Raw genomic sequence first — 24,291 nt, 5'->3', positions numbered from 1 at the left:
ATCCATTTACTATGAAATGCCATAATTTCATTCTTCTTTATAACTGAGTAAAACTTCATTATGTACAGGTACCGTATTTTTTTTTATTCATTGATTTATTGACAGACACCTAGGCTGGTTACATAACTTGCCTATTGTGAATTCTGCTGCTTTAAATACTGGTATGCATATAATTTGAGCATGCTGATTTCCAATCTGAGAATAGACTATTTTCTATAATTTCCAAGGAAGAATTCATCACAATAAATAAGCAAACATTTCAATATTTATAATTTGAAATTACCACAAACAAAAACAGGATACCAAAATATTTCATGTAGCCATATGTAGTAGCATACTCCTATAATCCAAGTGACTTGAGAGGCTGAGGTAGAAGAATTGCAAGGTCAAGGCCAACCTCAGCAATTTAGTGAGACACTCAGCAGTTTAGCAAGACCCTGTCTCCAAATAAAAAATTATTAAAGGACTGGAGATGTAGCTCAGTTCCCCTGAGTTCAATCCCTAGTACCCAAAAAATAAAACAAAAGGCCAAAAATAATTCATGTGGGTTATGATGATTAATTTTGTGTCAACTTGACTGTGCCAAGTGACACCCAGATATCAGGTAAAACATTATTTCTGGGTAAGTCTATGAGAGTATTTCCAGAAGAGACCACATTTGAATCAAGAACTGAGTAAAGATGATCAGCCCTTATCAGTGTGGGCAGGCATCATCCAATCCTTTTAGAGTCCAAAAGGAACAAAAAGATGGAGGGAGACCAAATTCTCTGCCTCTCTCTTTTCTGGAACTGGTCATCCATCTTCTCCTGCCTTAGGCATCAACTGTGGTTTATAGGCCTTTGGACTCAGACTGAATTATACCACCTGCTTTCCTAGTTCACCAGCTTGCAAATGGCAGATGGTGGGACTTCTCACCCGCCATAGTCACATGAGTCAATTCCCATAATAAATACATATATCTCCTATTGGTTCTATTTCTCCAAAGAATCTTGAGTGACACATATGTGGAATATTTACTGAATACCAGATGCTGTACAAAGTGCCCTTTATGCATTATGTCAATTAATCCTTTCAACTTACAGCATATTATCATATTTTACAGATGAGGAAACCAGATGGGGAAACTGAGGTTCTTTAGAAAATTTCTTTCTTTCCCTTCATATAATTTGCCACCATATATGTTCAATTGTTTTGGAAATTGGATTAGTGTCAAACGTAATTGTGATGCAGGCAAAGCCTTCTCTTGCAGGATGTTACTGAGTCCAGTTTTGTGGCTGATGTGGTGGGGGAGGCAGCACAGGAATCTTCACCAGTTCAACTCCAGCTCAGAGGAACCATGGCCTGGGATACACTATCCACAGAATTAGGACTATCTATCCTCTCTTAGTTCTGGCTCTAAATACTGACTGCAGTGGAGTCTGGTGGCCTGTCCTTGCCACTGAAGAGAGAAGGTGAGCTTCTCTTCAGCAACCACTCTTCTAAAACATTCAAGTTAAAGAAGAACACCCCTGAAGTATATCATCAGGATGAACACTTAAAACATGCAAAACACCCTTCAAAGTGGCAATGTGAGAGAAGCTATTATGTTGTCACAAGGAGAGGACATCAATCAGTGGATGACAGCTAACAACTGCAGATATCTTCAAGCATGTCAGAACTCTGCACTACTGTCTGGTCATGTCTGCCTAATGTCATTAGGCAGGATATACTTACCATTAGAAAGCCAAAGAAATGTTCTGCTACAAACTATATCAACTATTTGATAGCCTAGATTCAGGATTAGCTTGTTTTGAACCTTTTTCCTTCTAATTGGTGCCCCATTTCCCAAGAACTTTAACCTGTGGCAAAGATTATTCTAAAGTGTCTGTTCAAGGTTTATACTCGTATTTCTTATGGACACTTGGAATCTGTGGTGCGTCCATGGCAACATCTCCTTTAAGTGCAGGGTCATACTGTAGTTGGCTTTGGACCACCCTAGTTCTTCCTCCTTTTTCATTTGTGGTACTTAAGAGAAACCTGGAGCTTCGAGCCCTATTATAGAATGTGCTTGGAATGCAATATCCTGAAGGAGAGAGGGACTGTCCAGAGAGCCTAGGTTCTGTTCCAGTCCTCCCAGAAACAGGAAATCCTTCAATGTTTTGGCTCCATGTTTCACATAACCCCAGATATAAAACCCAGGATGTGCTGCTCTCTGGGGTCCCTCAACTTGGCATAAGTAGAGCACACACCAATAAAATTTGCCCCAGGCAACTTTTCTGAGCCTTGGGGAACTGGCTTGCAATGAATCCTAGGCTTCTATTGTCCCTTGCTGCACCCCTGTGAGTAAGAAATATTCCTATGTAGGCGCATAGTGTGTGTAGATGTTCTGTCTCACTGGACTCTAACAAGTTGGTACTAAGCATAGTGAACCTGCTTCCTGTTAAGTATTCAATTCAGAGTTCAATTCAGTTGATAAGGTAAGAGCTGGCATCATGTCAGGAACTCATGAGATTCCTATACTGAAAGACAAACCTTTCTTCTAGAACAGTTATCCTCTTCCTTCATCTACAGTTAGAATCTGAACAATAACCTGTTATGGACCAGTATTAACAGCTGAACTGTGTTCCTCTAAAATTCATCTATTGAAGTTATAACCCCAGTACTTCAGCATGTGAGCCCATTTAAAAATAGGGTCATTGCATACATAATTAAGATAAGATCACTAGCGTGGACCCTAATCTATCCTGATGTCCTCATAAAAAGGAGAAATTTGGACACCCAGGGAGAACCCAGGGGAACTGAAGACAGAGATTAGTATAGTGCATCTACAATAGATCCTTCCCTCACAGCACTCCAAAAGAACCAACCCCAGCAGTACCTCAATTTCAATCTTCCAGCCTCTGGAACTGAGTTAATAAATTTTCATTGTTCTGAACCACCCAATTTGTGTATTTTGCTATAGCAAACTTTAGGAATCTAATACAACTAAGTGATACAAATTAAGAAAATAGTATACCAAGAAACCGATAGGATACAGACAGCCTATGTCTGTACTACAAATATAATTGTTCCAGTGGTTGGTTGGTTTCAGAGCAGGAACCTAGGAGCACAGTTCACTTTAGCATCTCTATGATTCGTTATTATATTGAAGTCACATTTGGTTCTAATAAAGTAATGATTAAATGTAGTTTATTACTTTAGTTATTTTTCCTTTGCTAAATAATTTGATTGGCCTGTTTCAAGTGACAGAATAATGGATAATAAGAATTTCTACCAACAATTTATCAACAGTTTTCCAAATCAAACTTTCTAACAACACAATCCCATAATCAGGTAGGCTTTATTCCATTTCTATTTTATAAATAAAAACATGTTGTTAGGTTTTCTTAACATTTGGACCATTTTGTATCATTTTGCATTTTTTCAAGTTTTTATGCCAGTAATTTTATATTTGTGTGTGTATGTGTATGCATATATTTACAATTATATTTTTTGTTTTTACAAACCCCACAGTTGTTATTTTAATCATCATACAGCATATGTGGTATGGAAGTAACCAAAATGTTTTCTGAAATTTCTTTCTTCTTTTTTATCCTTGTTTGGGATTTTATCAGAATATAAACCTATCCAAATTCTTAGGAAGTTGTACATCTATAGATGAGAAATAATTCATCTTAATGCTTCTAAGAATCATCTTGTAGATTTTGATTTTTCAATGCTTCATTCAAATTTTGACAAATGATACTTTTGGTTGAGAAAAAATTGTCATAAAGGTAGGTCTTAAAGTCACTCTTTATTCATGTTGTAGTATCAAGATACACAAACATTATCCCAATAAGAATCATCTAAGAAAAATCACAGTAAAGATTATGAAAGTATACCAAATTTATAACACAGCTAAAGGTATAGAGTGCTACCTATCTATTTTGGCCCATTTTGTGTTGCTATAACAGAACATTAGGGATTGGGTAATTAATAAAGAACAGAGATTTGTGCCCTATAGTGCAAGAGGCTGGTAAATCCAAGACTGAGTGGCCCACATCAAGTGAGGATCTTCTTGATATGTCATCCCAGGGAAAAAGGGCAAGTGGTTTGAAAGAACAAAAAAGAAATCAAACTCACTGTCTCAAACCTTGTATAATTATCACTAATCCACGCATGAGGGCAGAACCTTCATGGTCAAATCACCTCTAAACATACTGGAATAACCTGATAAATTTGAAAAATAATTCCCACCCGCCAGAAATTCTAATTTATTAAATATAAGACTAGACAGGGAATAGTTATTTTTATTAAAGTTATTGTTATAATTTAATATTATATGGTATATTTCAGTGAAAATATATAAACCAGGGCTTTCATGGTCTACAAAGAAAAATATCACACACCAGAAAAAGCAAAGTACAGAAAATAATCACATTGTTATTCAGCTTTTTGTCACTGTAACCAAAATACCTGACAAGAACAACTTAGAAGAAACAATTTATTTTGGCTCATGGTTTTTGGAAGTTCAGCCCATGGTTGCCTAATTTCATAGCTCTGAGTCCAAGATGAGGCAGAACACCAGAGAAGAAGAATGGATGTGGAGGGAAATTGCTTGCATCATGATGGTTGGGAAGCAGAAATAGAGGGGAAGGGAAGATGAACCCTTCCAGGGCATATCTCAAGTGACCTCCAGTTATGTTCCACACCATCCAGTTAGCCCATTCAAACTAGGATGAACTGATCAGATTACAGTTCTTATAATCTAGTCATTTTACCTCTGATATCCTTGCATCAACATGGGAGCTTTTGGGGGATACCGCATTTGTAAACTATAACATTCTACCCCTGGCCCCCCAAAGCTCATGTCCATTTCACAGTGAAAAATGCATTGGGTCTATCTTCAAGAGTCCCCATGGTCTTCACAGTTCCAGCACCGTCCCAAAGTCCAAGTCCAAATTCACTTCTGAGACTCAAGGTCAGCTCTTGGTTTGAGCCCCTGTAATGATCAAAAGCAGGTTATATACATCCAATATACAGTGGAGCACAGTAAACATTCTCATTCCAAGGGGAGGAATAGGACACAGAAGAAGGAATGAGACCAAAGCAAGACTGAAACCCAGCTGAGCAAAGGAGCCCTATAACTCCAAGTCCAGAATCTGGGACACATGCTAGTGAGATATGAGCTCCGAAGGGCTTGAGCAGCCCTAACTCTTTGCCCTTGCCAGTTACAGTAGCTCCAGGTCTCTCTCTTAACCTGACTTTTTTCACAATCAGCAACTTTCCTTGGCAGATAATCCATGCTAATGACACATCTTAATTCCTAGGGTCTCCATTCCAGCTTCACCTTTACTTTCATAGTTTCACACATCACCCTCTCAGGGGCAGCCCACAGGGATTCCAACCCTAGTACACTTTGCTTGGCCTCCCAGGTCTTCCTTTGAAATTGTAGTGGAAGACTCCATGACCACCTAAGTCTACCATCCTGAATCCCTACAGAATCAGCACCATGTGAATGATGCCAGTGTCAAGCAGTACCTGAGTCCCTGGAATCATAGCCACAGTGGCCTCTGTGTACCTGGGCGGCCAAGCATGGCAAAACAACGTCCAAGTCCCCCTGTGCAAGCAGGGTGACCCCATGGTCTCTTCTCAAAGGAATTTTTACTTTTACACCCTAAGTCTGCAATAGGTGTGGTCTTTCTGATTACTAAGATGCCCTCAAAGCATCTTTCCTATTGTCTCTGTGCAAATAATCTAGCATCTCTTTAGTGGCTGTAATTTCTTTGACAACCACATCCTTATTAGCTCCAGTTTTACACCTCATTTTCTGGTCAAACTGCAAGTTTTTCAAATCTTTCCTGTCTGTTTTCCAACACCCTGAGGTGAATTCCTCCACTGCTGGCCTTCCACTATGATATTCTGCTTCACCTTGGACACAGAAGTATGGAGTCAGTCAACCGTGGACTGAACTTATGAAACCATGAGCCAAAATAAGCTTTTCCTCTTTTTAATTTGTTCTTGTCAGGTATTTTAGTCACAGTGATAAGAAGCTTACTAGCACACACATAACACAAAATAGCACTTCTACAAAGATTAAATAACCCAAAACAATTCCACATAAATGGATGGTAAAAGTGTAAAAATAGACAAGAAACATAAACTACACCCAAAAGTTTTTATCACCTCTTAGGAGTAAGGACATTGGATAATGCCATTGAGGAAGCATACAAAAAAATTTTTTTCCCCCAAATACGTAATTTCTTTTAGAAAGAAAATGTACTGGAGCAAGTGTGGCAAAATGTTGCCATTGAATACATCTGAGTGGAGGTTGTTTTAGTCAGCTTTCTATTACTGTGACAAAATACATGAGAAAAACAACTTAAAGGAGGAAAGATTTATTTTGGCTCAAGTTTTCAGGGATTTCAGCTTCTAGTCACTTGGCTCCATCACTGTGGGCTTGTGGTGCTGCAGAATACAATGGTGGGAGTGCAAAACTACTCATGGCAGCCAGGAGGCAGAGAAAGAGGAAGGAAATGGGGACAAGATAAACCCTTCAAGGACATGACCCCAGTGACCTACTCCCTCAAACTAGGTTCCACCTCCTTGTAGGACCACCATTTCCCAGTAGTATTACCAGCTGAGAACCAAACTTTAACAGGTGAACCTTTGGGGGATATTCCAAACTATAAAAAGGGTAGATTTTTGCATTATTCTCCTCCTTTATTTTCTTTAGTATACTTGAAATGCTCCATACAAAGAAAAGAGAAGCTACATTTTCTTTTTTCAGGAAGTGTGTCAGTTATGAATCCTGCTGTGGGATACTGAGAATGTCTAAGGGGAACCTTCCATAATGAGAACTGCACAAAATACTTGACTTTAGTCCTAGCTTTTCAAGGAGAATCTGTGGAATGAGGGCTGTCAGAACACATATGTGAAGCACTGTTTTAATGGGTAGTGGAAACCATCAATTAATTTTCATTACTAGTCACATTATGTAAATGAAGACATAGACTTAAGTTTGGACTATCATAGTCATCCTTGAGCTCCCACCCCTGTTTGATAGTTGTAATCAGGCAATTTAAATCTGCAGGTAGTTTGAGTGAGGGGAATTCCTGGGTCCCTAATACCATGACATCTTTCAGAGATTCATGGAAAAGGACACATCAAACCCAGCATGTTCTTATATGGATAAGATTCATTACAGCTATATAGTAAGGATACACATCCAAAATATAAGTGCAAAAGACACAGGTGGAGTGTGGAGGAATCTATTTGTATGCCTTCTTATGCTCTGTCTCCCATGAGGAATCACACAGAGGATCCTTCCTCCAGCAACAAAAATGCAGCAATATGTCTGCCCCAGGAAAGTCCATTGAGATTCAGTTTATGATTTTTACTAGAGTTGGTAGCATAGGTACCTTCTATCTATCCTGTACCAAAAAGCCAGACAGATAACAGGTTTCCACATTGTTGCACAAATAGTCTGAGGAAAGTGAACACCTTTATCAATTATGTAATATTAAGAACCCTCCCTAAATCCAGGCTCGCAGAAACCAGCCAAGAGCCAAGTTTGCAAACGGGTTTTTCTAAGGATAACAGTCTCAGATCTGCTATGTTAACTCTTTTCTGCACAGGAACCTTGGCTGAGACCTCAGAAAGAGGAATCAAAATTATTAAGGAACCCAGTGGGATAGAATGATGAGGTGAAACCAACAAGGTGAAGCCTATTAAGGGAAAACAGGAGTCTTGCATTAAAGTCCAAAAGATTGATTACTATTACTGGATGTGGGAGATCCAGCTTGACAGCAATTAATGTGAAAAATACCCAAGGGGTTTGTTGCTCAATATCAATTAACAGTGTTAACTGAGCCATTGGAAAACTAATGGAATCTTATTCTAAATTAATGGGGGTGTCTAGCTTAGATCAATGGAGTTTGAGCTCCCATGATATTCTGAAATTGTCAAACATCTTCAGACAAATGAATTGTCTTTCTAAGGTCCCTATTCTTATATAGATATGAATAAATAAGAGAAGTAGAGTGGGCAATGTAGGTCACTAGGCTGACTCTAAGCTGTCTTAACATTTTTAAAAAGAGGTTTTGAAAATTTGTCAATGAATCATGGTTATGCTCTTTTGCTCCAAATTTGGAACCAATGTTGGCAGCTTTTGAGAAACAGATACAGGGTCAATATACAGAACAAATAGAAAGGCCAGCAATGGAATTAGCTGACTAGGAAAGTTCCTCAATGCTGGACACATTCACAGGGCTGCAGGAATATGTATCTCTAGACTGGATGAGAGATTGAGTCTGAAGAGCTATAAATCATATACTCTAAAATCCTTGGCCCTGTGGTTTTACTCATTTGGACATTTCCTATTTATGTATGTGTCTTAGACTCTCCTGAATGAATAGCCAAAGTAAAACAAGAGTGATGTTGTCCCATTGTCTCTGAATTTTATTCTGATTGTTACCATAGGTACAGGTACCATACGAATGCTCACAAACACTGTGGGCTCATTTCTTAACATTTCCTCCTAAACATTGGCTCTAAATTTGGAGAAAAATCCTTTTACATTGGTGATATTCACTCTTGAATTTTCCCACTCCAGAATTAATCTTTAAGGATTATGTGAGAAACACCAAATGCTTGAACAAAGGACCCCGTTTAATTTTAGATGTGATTTCAGAGGACACCAAGAAATTCCTTAGTTTCAGTTGACCCGAAGATTATAGATTAACCTCCTCAAGATTAAGCCACGAAAAATTGATTCCTCTACATCTTGGAAATATATTGACCTTCAGGAAACCCTGTTAAGAACAAATATCCTCTTGGGGAAGAAATGCTTTAGCTAATGTCATGTAATCCAGTGCCATCTGAGAGTGCCATCATGTGCACTATCAGTAAATTTTTTAAAAGTTTTTAAGTATAAAATATCTGTGTATCCCCAATATATATATACACACATTTATTTAAAAATACTCTCAACTTTCTTGATTCATTCTCAAACTTACTTCCTTAAAACAATCACAACCCTAGCTGTGTCCTGTTACTGAATTTGAATGGAAAAAATTCCCAACCATGCTTCAAACCTCAAATGGGCCCTTAGACGGCAGTGCCATCAGATTATTCTTTTCTGACCGGGCATAGTGGCACATGCCTGTAATCCCAGCAACTCAGGAGACTGAGGCAAGAGAATCATGAGTTCAAGGCCAGCCTTGGGGAAAATCAGCAAGGCCCTAACCAATTTAGTGAGACCCTAAATTTAAAAGAATTTAAAAGGCTGGGGATGTGGCTCAGTGGTAAAGTGCTCCTGGGTTCAACCCCCAGTACTAAATATATATATATATATTTGATATAAGTATATATCAAACTTTAATGTGCTAATAAATCACCTGAGGATCTTGATAACTAGTTTCTAATGCTGCTGCACAGTCTTGAGAACCTGCATTTCTAGCAAACTGCCAGGTTATTGAGACATTGCTGCCTCTTGGGTAGCAAGTTCCTAGATGACTATCTTAGGTCTTATCATCTCTTTTCCAACTTCTAACAGCCCCCTCCCCATCCCTGCTGCAAGCCAGTGTTCCACTTCCTATTACACTGAAAAAGCCTTAATCTAAAGAGGACTTCACAGACTCTACCACTTCATCTACACACCTGCCAGTGTCTAGACCCATATGTTCTGCTTTCTCTTTCAATAAATATCCAAGCATAACTTGCCTAAAAGCAAAATTCCTATGCTGTCCCCCAAATCTCTTCTGCTTTGTCCCATTTGCCCATCTCAGCTGATGGCACTGTTGTTCTTCCATTTGCTCACGTCAAAAGCCTTGAAGATATCCTTTTCATGTTTCTTTCTTCATACCTTTTATCCAATCCTATCTCCTTTGCTTTCAAAATATATCCATAATCTGACCATGTCTAAACACTTGCACTGTTACTGCCTGCTCCAAGTTGCTTTGATCACTGGAATCATCTGTGAAATAGCCTCCCTGCTTCTGTCCTTGTCCTCTTAGGTTTTATTTTCAATCTACAACTAACAGCAATCCTGTTAGATGTACCATATGTTACTGAACCTAAAATACCATCAATTATAAGAATGTCTTAATATACCTAAGTGACATTACCATAAACTAAACTGTGAGAATTGGTAATAATAATAATAATCTTGTTCAAAGCATCATTTAGTTATACCAGAATCTGCCTGCTTTGGAAATACTTTCATCAAATACCAGGATATTTTGGGAGGGGTGGTATCGGGGATTTAACTCAGGGGCACTCAACCACTGAGCCACATCCCAGCCCTACTTTGTATTTTATTTAGAGACAGGGCCCCACTGAGTTGCTTAGCACCTCATCATTGCTGAGGCTGGCTTTGAACTCTCCATCCTCCTGCCTCAGTCTCCCCAACCTCTTGGATTACAGGTGTACCCAGCTATACCAAGATATTTGACACTTTTTACTGTGTGGTTTTTTTTTTTTTTTTAACTGCGTCCATTTGTATCACCAGATGTAATTTTTGGCAATCCTTTCACATGTATACTAGGAACAAGAGAAAATACAAGTCCATCTGCTCCTGAGTTTCTTTTCTTTTGTCTTTTAAGGCACTTACTTCATTGTTGCTTTGTACAAAATTTTGGATTTTCTATCAGTCCTCCAACAACATTCATTTTGTCGTTATCAAATGTATACCCTATTATTTTGTTTCCCTGACTTTCTGTCTCACTTTAACTTTCAATATCAAATCATTGTATAATTTTTGGAAAACATTTCTTAAAAAACAAAATTAACATAGTACTGATTATTCACAGCACTCAACCAAAGAGAAGAAAATAAGGCCACCCTAGGCAACTTAATGAGAAGCTATCTCAAAATAAAAAATAAAAAGAATTGGGGGTGTAGTTAAGTGGTAGTGCCTCCCTGAGTTCAATCGCCAGTGCCAAAAAAAAAAAAAAAACCCAAAAACCAAAAAACAAAACAAAACAAACAAATAAACAAACAAACAAACAAACAAACAAAAACAGAAAGACTTCCTGAGCAAGTTCTTCTATGCTCAGGCAACAACCATAGTCTAAACCCTGGCAACTGACTATTGTAAGACAGTTTCTGTAATATAATATAAATCTGCTCCCCCGCCCTTTCCGCCGCATTCATTTCCCGCCTCCCAACTACTTGTCAGTCTGTGAACATCCTAGCTAGCTATTGGTTCATCAATCAGCTTGCAAGTATCCTTCTCTGTTATTGGTCTCCTGTTAGCCCGGCAGAATTCAACCGCTTAAGAATAGCTTCCCCGCCATCTTTTCTCATGCTTTCTCTCTCCTACTCACTTTCTTTCTCTCTCCTCTTCACTTTTCACACTCTCTCTTGCATGTGCCCTTTCTCTTTTCCTCTCATTTTCTCTCTTACCCTGCAGGGAGACACTCTGTTTGCTTAATAAACTCCCTTATGTGATTTCCCGTGTCTGGCGTGGTTTCCTGGGTTCTTACATTGGTGCCATGACTCGGAATGGGCTCTTTCACTGTCTCTTAAGCAAGTGGAACCCCATCTGGTGCCCCAGTCCCCCCCCCCCCCCCCCCCCCCGGACACAGCCTCACCTTCCATTTTGCCCGGACGCTCTGCTCTGCTCTGCATTCATCACCAGACTTCAGATTGGCGAGTCCCCTAGGCAGGTTCCCCTAGGCCAATTTAACCCCCAGCCACAACTTTTATAGTTACAGCTGGCCCCCTTAGTCAGTCTTATCTGCCGGGTGAGTTCCTGATTTTATGGTGGAGATTCTCTCTCAGGGTTGAGGCTTGTCTTCACGCTCAAAAACCCTGATATCAGTTCCTCAATCCTTCTTGGCTTTTGCCTGGCCCACATTGATGCTTGTGTGATGACACAATCAATGTGCTGCCTCCTCATCTCCAGTCAACTACCCTGGCCTCAAGACACCCTGGCCACAGATGCGGCTGTATCAGTCTCCACCGTGGGATCTGGGTCCTCCATTCTGGCAGATTCAACCCTGGGAACCCTTCGCCTGACCCCCGGCTTAAAGCCATCAAAATTTGATGATATTTGGCCACAGTACTCTTTAGATAATCAATCCAAAATGGCCACGTAATGGCACACAGCTTCTGTGAGCAAGTGGGCAGATGGAAAGGGATTCCTTATCTTCAAGTCTCTTCCTTCTTGCATTTCTTGGCTCTTCCTGCAAACTCAAACACTTCCTTTTAGCTTCTTCTCCCCCTCTTAATCCCTCCTCCTCCTCCAACTTTGACTCAGCTCTGTTTCTGCTTCCATTTCCCTGCCTAGTCAACCTAGTCCTCCTGCCACAAGGTCCCGCATACGGTGGTGTGGAGGGAGTAACCAGCCCAACCATCAGTGGCTTCTCCCAGTAAAGAGTATGATATAGCAGCCCCATTCTTCAAAAGTAGTGGAGATAATGTTTCACAATTTTCTGCATCCAAACCTGAATTGATTACTAACCAAGAAAAAGGGTTAAAATGCCCTAGGCATCAAGTTTCTGCTAGAACCTGTTAGCCCCTTTCAGATCTCAGTCAAGGCTTACATTGAAATGTAAGTGAAGGAAGCCAGAATGCTCAGTAGCAGACCAGTCTCAAACCCAAGGAAAACAAAGTGTCCATTTTGAATTTCTCCTGGGCTGCAACACAGAACACTTTATCTCTCCCTTTTACCTCTTCTCTTTGCCCTTCTCCTTCTCACTCTCTCATGCTATAATTAATGACCATTATCATTTTTCTTCTAGGATCTTGTTTTCCTTAAATGCTATATTTTTGAGCTCACAATTTTGATCCTACATACCAAGGTTAATGATTTTTTGATCAGTTCTTTTTATCCAACTCGAGTTATTTTTGAACATTTGTTACATTGCGATGGAGATAAACATTAAAAGGCCTTTGCTTTTGTGTTAAATATAAGCATGCGTAAAATTAAAATTTTTAAAAAATGGATCCAAATACTTTTAATTCACATGGTTTTAAAAAAGGTTCATTTTAAATTGGGTAAACTAATAGAAGTAAAATGTCTGTAAAATTAACTCACAAGTCTGTAGGTGGTCAAATTAATAAAATGTTGATGTTTATAAAATGTCTAACATCAATTTTTGTAGGACTTTTCTTCAACAGGAAAGAGATGGCAAATACTATTGGTACACTTGTCTGATATCTTGTTTTTTTTTTTTTTACACTTGTCTGATATCTTGTTTTGTTTTTTTTTTTTACAATAACACTCAAATGTGTTTTTTAGAGATATCTGATTAATTTACAAAGTTATTCCATGGAGTAACTCTTCAGATCTGCATTTCCATCAGAGAACAGAGCTCCATCTGATGTCAGCTTAATCTTCAAAATCTGTGTTTATAAACCTTTATTTTCTAATACTCCTTTCCCCCTCACTGAACTTGAGAATTTGGTCATGCTGGTCATGGAAAAAGAGGCAAAAATTAGCTTCAGGACAAGAACATTTTACCTAAGATTTGTGAAGAGCCCGCCTTATCTAAGATAAGGCTCTGCCTCACCCTGCTGCATGTTAGAATGGCTCCAAAGCCAAGTCAGACTTTAACTCATTTAAAGTTGTGTTCAAAAGTTTGATGTTTGTTGTAAAGATTACTGCTTATCTCAAACAGGGGATATAATGAATAACTCAGCCAAAATTCAAGATAGCCATTGCACAAACTGAATGTTTTACTGTTGGTGATTCCATTTTGTATTTCCCTTGTAAACTCTGTTGCCTGATTAATAATTTGCAGAAGTACTGCTTCAAGAACAAACACCATAAATTAACTTGAAATAAATAGTAAACCATCACCTATAGGACGGATAATGTAGACCCCAATTAGATAAAAGGGGGTAAATAACTGTAAAGTAATAGACATTGAAGTTAAAGCCCAGCACTCTTATTTTATGACTGGTGAGGCTGACTTGCTAGATGGTTAAGATCAAACTTAGAGATTGAGATTAAATACAGAGGCCAAGAAAAGCCAGTATTTGGGTCTTGCCCTCAGTCAACCTGAATCCAGGGAACAAGAGAACTTCTCTAAAGGGCTTTGAAACTCTGGGTCACATGATCTCCCAATCAGTGAGATTGATGAGGCCACTAGAGGATGAAAAGCCAATGAGTGCATCTGCTGCAGAGGAAGGTCAAGGAAAAAGGGAGACATCCCTGATGTTTCCAAGGGAAGCCACCTCATCAAGGAGACCCTGCCTAACAGATGGCACTAATGGAGCTAAGAAGCACTAACAGAGCTAAGAAGCTGCTCTCAAGTTCCCCATGAGTGACCCCTGTGGGTACTCAGCTGACTCTTTAACAGACAGAAACAGGTCACTTTGATCATTTGATCTTAGACACCTAGTAAAACAGTTAAAACCAAAATATAGCCATTCTTGGGCATTTAAAGGAAATAATAGTTAAATGTAACTTAAGATGTACACTTGTGTTAGCCCACTAGAATAAAGACTGGAAGCTACAAAAGAGAGATTCTTAGACAAATGTGCCTGATAGCTATCAAGAGAAACTGCCAGAGTCAGAAGTTTTTAGTCAGTTTAAGGCCTACAGACACAGGTAGGCTTAATCTATGTTTGCTAGTAACAGAAATATAGAGATCTCTACTAAATGTTGTATTTACATTCCTGATAACCTGGACAATGTTAAAGTTCCCAAATAAAGGCCTTGTCCTCTCCAGCCTTTGCTAGGCCTTGTTATAGGACCAACTTCTCAGTTCTTCCACCCCCTGGTGAGGAATTATTGACTTCCATCATCTTCATGATATTCATTGGCATGTTCCAGATTCTGCAACATTTATCTTGTACTAATCTCATTTCAGTACTCATGTCTTTTTGTTCTTCTCTCATAGAAGCATCCACCCTCAGATGCCTTTACAACCTGCTCTTCCCCAACCAGACTTCTACCATGGACCCCTCGATTGACCCAATTTCTAAAAAAGGAACTCCCAACTGCTTGCCCCACACTGCCCTCTTCCAGCTTGAAGAAGCCAGAGCAGTCATTGTCTCCCTTTCCCTACAGCAGTAAGGAGTTCCTAAAATTAGAGGAGGGAATGAAACCAGGACTGGGGACAGGCAGTTAGTGTAGAAATATGGAATCTGTCAAATCGAGGAAATGAAGTCCATGAAAACCATCTGCCTCTGGAAGTCTGGAAGTTGAAGACTGGCCCTGGGAGAATGGACTTTTTACATCTCACCTGCAAAACCAGCCCTAGTCATTTAGGCAGGAAGGAGAAAGAAGGCTTCAGAAAGAACTGGAGAGCAAGAGATTTTCTTATAAAAACAGAAACGGGGGAATATAATATAATATAAAACTGCTCCCCTGCCTCCCAACTTCTTGTCAGTCTGTGAACATCCTAGCTAGCTATTGGTTCATCAGTCAGCTTACAAGTATCCTTCTCATTATTGGTTCCCTGTTAGCCCAGCGGAATTCAACTGCTTAAGGATAGCTCCCCTGCCATCTTTTCTCATGCTTTCTCTCTCCTCCCCACTTTTCACTCTCTCTAGTGTGCACCCTTTCTCTTTTCCTCTCATTTTCTCTCTTACCCTGCAGGGAGACACTCTGTTTGCTTAATAAACCCTCTTATGTCAATCCCCATGTCCAGCGTGGTTTTCTGGGTTCTTACAGTTTCTGTGAAGACAATCTCAATAACTCTGATCTAAGATATGTAAAATGTAGGAAAATTTGCCTCTTGGAGCACGGGGTTGGGGATATGGCTCAGTTGGTAGAGTGCTTGTCTTGCATGCACAAGTCCTTGGGCTCAATCCCCAGCACCACAATACATAAATAGATAAATCTGTTCACATGACTTCTGTACTCCAAACCCTCCAAGCTTCCCTACTATGTCCTACCAGGTGCTGTGTACTCTCTGCCTCCATCCCCAACAACTGTATCTTTGTCCCTAAAGGGTTTTGTCATTTTACTCTCTGGGGGGGGGTGGTATTTGGAATCTGTCTGCAAGCATATATTTAGTTTGGATTTCTGAGACATGTTTATGTTCCTCATAGTCCTGTACAGAGGTGAGCCACTTCTACCATTCCCAGTATGAGGAATGACTTCCAGGAATTCTCTTTCCCTATGCTGACTCACCTGAAGGTAGGACACAAGGACTCAAGGTCAGGCAGTGTTCAGTGATTAGAACATGTGTTATTGACTCCAGGTCCTGAAAGTACATAGGTAGAGGTAGAGAAGTAATCATTAAAATGTGTAGTGCTGGAATCTAGACTGTGGAGAAATCTTCCAATCACCAGACGTATAAAATTTTATGTAGTGGTTCTGGTTCATATCAAAGTTCACCTAAACATAAGTTTTCTCCTATCAAGAACACACATAAAAGTCCAGTTAAACACTTTGATGTTTGTGATATTTGGCAACTTTTATAAAGTTTGTAATTTTCTACAATTTCTTTAGTCATTCTAATTAAATATTCAAATTTGTACCTAAGTTTGTAAATCTTTCCCATAAAGAGAAGCCTGAAATTTTATGACTTAGGTCATAAATGGGTCCCTATGCTGACATCTGTACCACGGATGGTCCCTGCCCCTCCCATACATATGTGTTTGGCTCCAGGCCTCCTAATCCCCCTGCTCTCCCTCAGACAATTCCAACAAACGCTGGCCTCTGCACTGGTGAATCTATCTGTCTGGAGTGTTCATTCTCCAGACATCTGCATCCTCCCATTTTGAAAGATGTTTTTCAAAATTTACCTTCCTCAAAGGCCCTTCCTTTCCATTCCTTTTGAAGATGTAGAGTGTGTGTATGCATGTTTGTGTGTGTGGTACTGAGGATTGAACCCAGGGATGCTTCACTTTGGAGCTATATTCCCAAACTTTTTATTTTGAGACAGGGTTTTGCTAAGTTGCTGAGGCTGGCCTTGAACTTGTGATCCTCCTACCTCAGCCACCAGAGTTTCTAGAATTATAAGCATGTGCCATAGTGCACAGCATCCTCAAACTTGTTATTCTGCTTTAATTCTCTGTTTACTATAGCATTTTTCACAATCCTAAGGTAGATAGATGAATGGACAGAAGGATGGCTAGATAGATGCTGTCAATATATAACCATGTCACTGGGTGTGGTGGCACACACCTGAAATCCCAGCAGCTTGGGAGTCTGAGGCAGGATTGAGAATTCGAAGCCAACCTCAGCAACTTGGCAAGGCCCTAAGCAACTCAGTAAGACCCTGTCTCTAAATATAAAAAAAAAGAGCTGGGGAATGGCTCAGTGGCTAAGCACCCCTGGGTTCAATCCCTGGTACCAAATATATATGTATATGTATATTGTAGACATATATATATGTATATATATGTGTGTGTGTGTACATATACATATATATAAAACCATGTTATTGTGCTTTCAGTTTATTGCCTATCTCCCCCAGTAAAATGTATGCAATAAATACATGTTAAATGAATGAAACTTTATATCAAAATCTGAATTATTTACTTATGCAAATAATTGAATCTATATAATATTCTTTTAAACCAAAGTGAAAACAACTTTGCGTAGGCCCTAAAGGAAACATTTCACTATGGCTTGAAGAAATTTTAGATTAATATGATAGTCTGGGCCCCCCAATGTAAAAATGTGAAGAAAACCCGAATCTTCCATTGAAAAGCCCTGGGGAAATGCTGTAGTATTCAGTTGTTGTCAGTGGTTGCACATTCCTACTACAGTAAATGGCAGGAGGATTTTTACAGTTGAATGACTGTATGACAAAAGCAAAAGTTGCCTTTCAAATGAAGCTGCTCATAAGCATAGCTCTTAGATTAGGAAACCTGGGTGTGCTATGTTGGCCAGTATTTAGAACAATGAGGAAAATGAGTACAGCAGAAAACATTGAATACTGCGAGTACTGGACACAAACCAGACATTTAAAATGGTTATTTATTAACTTCTTCTTTGCCTGGATTGTTTGGATTTTTTCCCCCTGACTGAGAAGTGAGGCTCACTCTTCTACATTTTCATGATATAGTAACATCAAGGGCTATGTTTCCAGCTCAGTACAGGAGAGGATAGCAATAAGAGCTTTACAGATGTTAATTTTTCTCAGGTCTCAGATGTTCACACTTCAGGAAAAGTCTTCCTTCTGGTCTTCAGCAAAACAAGTTAAAATTAACATCTATGTCCCTTGTGTTTTCACTTGGCTGCCCGCTATTTCAAGCAACTTCTGCTATTGTGTGAAAGGTTGGATGAGAGGCAACTTCTGCCACTGTGTGAAGGGTTCACACAAAATTATTTTGTTGAAACAAAGAAAGATTCAAGCACAGCTAGACCTAGCAGGTATACTGGGACATTTACATATTTTGCATAGCTGTTTTATGGAAATTTTAATTTCAAGAGCAAGTATCCCTGTGTAATAGTTTAAAAAATAAAGCCTATATTCTCTTACTATACTCTCTACAACCTCAACACTTCTAGAACACTTCTCTTGTGATATTACAATCAATGTAGAACACTTCTGTGACCCCAGGTATATGGGGTTTTCCTATACTAATTCTTCAATACTATGGTGGGGGTGGGAGATGGTTTCCTACACTTTTACTCAATCCTGACACTCCTTGGAGATAGCATTCAGATCCCACAGGTTAAGGGGTTCAGTTCCACCGTTTTTCTTCCCCATTTCACAGATACCAATCTCAAGTGGTAAATTCCTAGGTTACCCACAACTTCGGTTCAACTTGTCTACAAACTGGAGATACCCACAACTCCTTTCTCAATTTTCTTTTAGTAGTGCTCGAGATGGAACCCAGGTCCTCATGCATGCTAGGCAAGCACTCTGCCACTGAGCACTCTGCCACCCCAACCCCATATTTCTTTCTCTTTTTGGTACTGGGGATTAAACCCAGGGGCACTTTACCACTGAGCTAAATCCCCAGCCCTTATTTTTTCTTTTGAGACAGGGTCTCCCTAAGTTGCTGAGGCTGGCCTCAAACTTGTGAACCTCCTGCTTCAGTTTCCTGAGTTGCTGGGATTATAGGTATGCACCACCATGCCCCGCTTCTACAACTTCTTTCTCAGATTTAATCATTTGCTAGTGAAGGTTAAGGGCCCAGCTGCACCTTAGCAGGGTGGCGGCTCTCCCTACGCAGACTCAGGGCTCTGGGGGGGATGAAGGGCACAGTGACTGGAGGCTTTTTGAGCAGAGGGGAGCAAGGTAACGGGGCTGTTCTGCGGGGACCTAAATGCAGTTTGGCGTTCTCCCCCATTACATATCTTACCGTGGGCAGCACCCATGGGCACTGGGCAGAAAGTGACCTCTGATCTGGAGGTCTCATGGAGAGAGAGAAAAACTGGAGGTTCACTTGAATGGGTAGGGGTAAAAAGAACCCCAAAACGTCCCGTTTCCTGGTCAGGGATCCAAATGAAAGCACATGGGAAAGATTACAGGAAGAAAAAGAAAAATGGAAGCAGACCTCATGGACCAGGGATGTTTTATTCAGCAGCAGCGGGCACATCTTCCAGGACAAAATGGCAGCAGGCAACCAGGAGGGTCTGGGTTTTATATGTGGGCTTAGCAGAGCCAGGCCATGGGAGGAGATAGTTACTTTTGGCAGGTAGGACCAGGACGAGGTCATGGGAGTTTTGGTGGCAGGATCATTTAGGGTAGGGTGGGAAGACAGGTAGGTAACCATATCCTTCAGCTAGATTGCCTCAGAATTTGGGAAAACTCTTACATTTGCTGGTTCATTATAAGGATACAGATGAAGAGTCAGCAGAAGTGATATATACGACAAAGCATGAGGGAAGGGGCGTGAAGCTTTCATACCCTCTTCCACATATTTCACATTTTCCCCTCCCAGTACCTTCATGTGTTCAGCAACCTAAAAGCTCTCCAAACTCTATAGTTCAAGGATTTTTATGGAGGCCTCATCATGTGAACACTATCAATTATTAGCTCTCTCTTTAGCTCCTCTCTCCTCCCTGGAGGAAGAACATGGAGGGGTAGGAGTGGGGGTTGGTGCTGAAATTTCTAAACTTCTTATCAAGGCTTGGTCTTTCTGGTGACCTGTTCCCACCCAGGAGCCCACAAAGACTCACCTCCTAATTTGGAAAGCTACTCCTACAACCCAGGAAATTCCAAAGGATTAGGAGCTCAGTGTCAAGGGACAGCATCAAAGGTCAAATATCAGAATGTGTACTTAGCACCCCTATCAGTCAGGAATTAACAAGGATTTTAGGAGCTTTGTGTCAGGAACTTGGACACAGACCAAATATATATATCATCTTATCTCACAATATCATGATCCCCCACAGGGATCAGTTGTAGTACAAAATGCGAGTGATGGTGTGGTAAGTTATCTTGCTCTTCCTTTATAATATAAACATTTGTAACTTTGATTCCTATCTCATTTTAACCCTTGGTAATTGTCATCAAGCTCTAGCTGTCTATTCACAACATTTTAAATTGGCAAGAGGAAGCCTCCAATGGGCACGAGGTTTACCTAATGTCTTCCTCCTTCTACTGGGGCCCCCACATTCTGAACATCACATCTACAGGGATCCTGTTGAAACCCGAATCAGATCAATACCTCTCTGATTCCCACCCTGCCTTGGGTTCTCATTTCTCTGAAAGTAAAGGTAGAATCTTCCCAGTGGCCTTCAAAGCCTTCCTTGATCTGACCTGTGTCCTCCTCTTACCTAGAACATAGCACGCACACTCCTTCCTCAGGCCCTTTGCATTTTGTCTTTCTGACTGGAACTCTCTTCCCCCAGATTTCCTTATGTTGCTCTCCACAACCCTCTTCAAGTCCCTGCTCAGATATTAACTTTTACTGGGCATGATGGTGTGCCTCTAGTCTCAGCGATTCAGGAGGCTGAGGCAGGAAAATTGCTTGGGCCTAGGAGTTTGAGGCCGGCCTGGGTAAGACCCCAGCTCCAGCTCCAATAAAACCAAAAAAGTTACCTTCTCACTGAGATTTTCTTTTTGGATCCACTTTTTTTTTTTTTTTTTTGTACTGGGGATAGAACCCAGGGGTGCTGTACCACTGAGCCACATCCACAGGTCTTTTATTTTTTTTTAAGTACTCATGAATTGTGTCATTTATTCCTGACAATAACCCAATCCCCATTTTATAACAAAGCACAGAGGTGATAATTTGCCCAAGGTCACACAGGTTGTGGTAGATTTGCATTCATATGCAGGCAATGGAGATATGGCACCATAACACTTCTTTGTCTCCAGTGCTGGTTGGGGAAGTGAGACCTTGAATTTAGTTGTCATATACTCCCAGTTCTTCCAACTGGAAAAGTTTCAGGGCTAGAGACACAGCTCAGAGGTAAAGCACTTGCCTAGTACATGCAAGATCCTTGGTTCAATCCCTAGGAAGTTTCAGAGGTCCTAGTCCATATAAGGCCAGCTCCATTTCTCAGGGCTCCAGGTGAGGCTGAACATCAAGGCGGGAGAGTGTGGCAGAGGGAAGCAGCTCACATCATCAGGAAGTAGAGCTTATTTTTATTTTGAGACAGGGTCTTGCTAAGTTGCTTAGGGCCTCACTAAGTGCCGAGGCTGGCCTCAAACTTGAGATCCTCCACCTTAGCCTCCAAGTCACTGGAATTACAGGTGTGTGCCACCATGCCCAGCTCTATACTTTAGTTTTGCTTGTTCTGGAATTTCATGTAAACACAAGCATACAGTATGTACTCATTTGTGTAAGGCCCAACTGGCCAGCACATTTTAATTTGCACCACTTCACATACACACACACATTTTTCCTTTCCTGTTTTATTTTTCCCATAGCCCTTTATAACTATCAAACATTACCTAGTATTTTCTTCATTGTTTTGCTTATCGCCTCTCTCCCCTAGTAGAATATGAGCACCAGGAGGACACTGATTTGTGCCTTGTCCATACTGTTCACTGCTCTAAACCAAGCCCTGGATTATCACTTGGAATATAGCCAAGGTGAACATTCATACCAGCTTGCCAGGACAGTTTAAGTTATTGCCTATGATCCTGGTGTAACAGTGGTCCACTTTATGCTTTGAATATAACCCTTGCTGCTCTGCCACTGCAACTTGTTTTTAAAATGGACATGTTTCTTTTTCTTCCTCTCTCTCTGCTCCTCCCTAATATCACCCTCTCCCTAATCTCAGGGAAAACAAGTCTACCTTTCTTCCCTATCCTAGGCAGAGTTATCTGTCCTTGAGCACACACCCACCACAGGAACGAAGTGATCCAGACTTTGGGGATGACACCAGAAGATCTCAGAAATGACTGTTTTCCAAATTAATAAGTGATTACAACTCCAACAGAGAACACATGGAATGTAACTTTAAATCGCCTCTTTAAAAGTCCCCTGTTCCTACTGAGGGGGAGAATCACAGCCTCTGGAACAGATTCCCCTGTATTTCTCTTTTGCTTTCAAAGCAATAAATCTTCTTTTTCCTTTTTCTGAAAGCCCTGTCCTCGTTATTGGATTGGCATCAGGACAATGCTTACGGCAACACTGGTATGATAATTAATGGCATCTCCTTCACTGTCCAAAGTGCTAGATGATTAATTTGTGGTCACTGTATAAGGAAGATCTGTTCAATAAACGTTTTATGACTGAGAAAGCTGGTCCCTCAAGGGTAATGCCTTCTCCAGTTTAGTTCTGGTAGAGTCAGTACTGGGAGAGAAACAGAATACCCACTCAGAAACAGTAGTGAAGAAGAGCAGCTGGAAGCTGGAAGGTCAGTCTTCGGACTACAGTTCATCCAACTCTGATATTCAAAAGCAGAATTCTAATTCCCAGAAAAAAAAAAGAAGAAAAAGAAGAAGCATAGCAGAGTTGCAGAGTTGCTGTGCCTACAAGAAAATGTGGGAACTAGAAGGTTGACAAGAGTAGAAATGGAAGATACCATCCAAGAGAGAAATCCAGCTTTGTAAACTGGGACTAAAGAGGGCAGAAGCCCGATAATCACAAATTCAGTTCAAAACCCAACTAACAAGGATTCTTAATGCTTTTTTCTCTTGAACAAACACTTTGAACCTCTTATATATATTCAAAACCATCCTTTTTTTAATGAATACTCTGGTTCCTGTTGGGGTTCAGGACAGGTTCAAAATACATGACATTTGAAGAAACAGAAGAAGCAGACCATAGAAACTAGAAAGAATTGTCCTCTGACTTGGGCCATAAAACCTAGCTGACCTTTTCCTGAAACAGGTCATAAGACTCTCATTCCAGAGGGGTCCTGCCCTTTGCCTGGAGGAAAGGAATGTGACCCAGGGATGCCAAGAAGTATCTGAACAAATAGGCCTTGTTAAGGTCCTTGTGCTCCAGTTTATGACTATTTGATCCTATCCCTATTTTGTCCAGTTACATTTCTTCCAAATTATCCACTTCTTCATCAGATCTATAACAAAATATACACAATTTCCCTGGGTTTTTGGGTACTCATTTCTGAATGTTCTCATGTCACATAAAATACATTAAATAGGGCTGGGGGTAGAGCTTGGTGGTAGAATGGTTTGTCTGGCAATGTGCAAGGCCATAGGATCAATCCCTAGCACCAGAAAAAAAATTTATTAAGAAAAATGCATATACTGCTGGGCATGATGGCGCACTCCTGTAATCCCAGTGGCTAGGGAGGCTGAGGCAGGAGGATCAAGAGTTCAAAGCCAGACTCAGCAAGAACGAGGTACTGAGCAACTCAGTGAGACCCTGTCTCTAAATAAAATGCAAAATAGGGCTGGGGATGTGGATCAGTGATTGAGTGCCTCTGGGTTCAATCCTCGGTACCCCCCTCAAAAATGTATATACTGTTATCTTGTTAATTTGTCCTTTGTTATAGGAGTCTCAGGCATGGGCCTTTTGATGCATAAGAAATCTTTTCTCTCCTATGCTCCTCTTCTATTTGCCTTGTTACACTTTTTTCAAAATATTTGAGTATTTTTAAAAATCTATATTACCTTTTGATTTCTATTATCCCCTATATCCATTTTCTTTCTTTTTCTTTTTTTTTTTTTTTTTTTTTTTTTTTTTGTGGTACTGGGGAATTGAACTCAGGGCCTTGTGCTTGCAAGGCAAGCACTCTACCAGCTGAGCTATCTCCCCAGCCCCCCTATATCCATTTTCTATCACTGACCTAATAAATTGCCACAAAATTAGCAGCTTTAAACACAAATTTGCTATTTCACATTTCTGTAGGCCAAAAGTTTGGGTTAGATCAGCAGGTTTCTCTGTTCTGGGTCCCAGGACGCAAAAATCAAAGTATTGGTCAGCTTGAACACTTCTCCGGATGCTTTGAGAGTTAATTCCCTTCCAGACTTATTCAGGTTGTTAGCAGAATTCAGTTCCATGCTGTTATAGGACTGAGATCCCCATTTCATTGCTGACCGTTGTCCA

The sequence above is a fragment of the Sciurus vulgaris genome (assembly GCF_902686455.1).
Source record: "Sciurus vulgaris genome assembly, chromosome: X".
Lineage (NCBI taxonomy): Eukaryota > Metazoa > Chordata > Mammalia > Rodentia > Sciuridae > Sciurus > Sciurus vulgaris.
The sequence above is the reverse complement of the archived record's forward strand: the minus strand, read 5'-3'. Positions refer to the sequence as shown.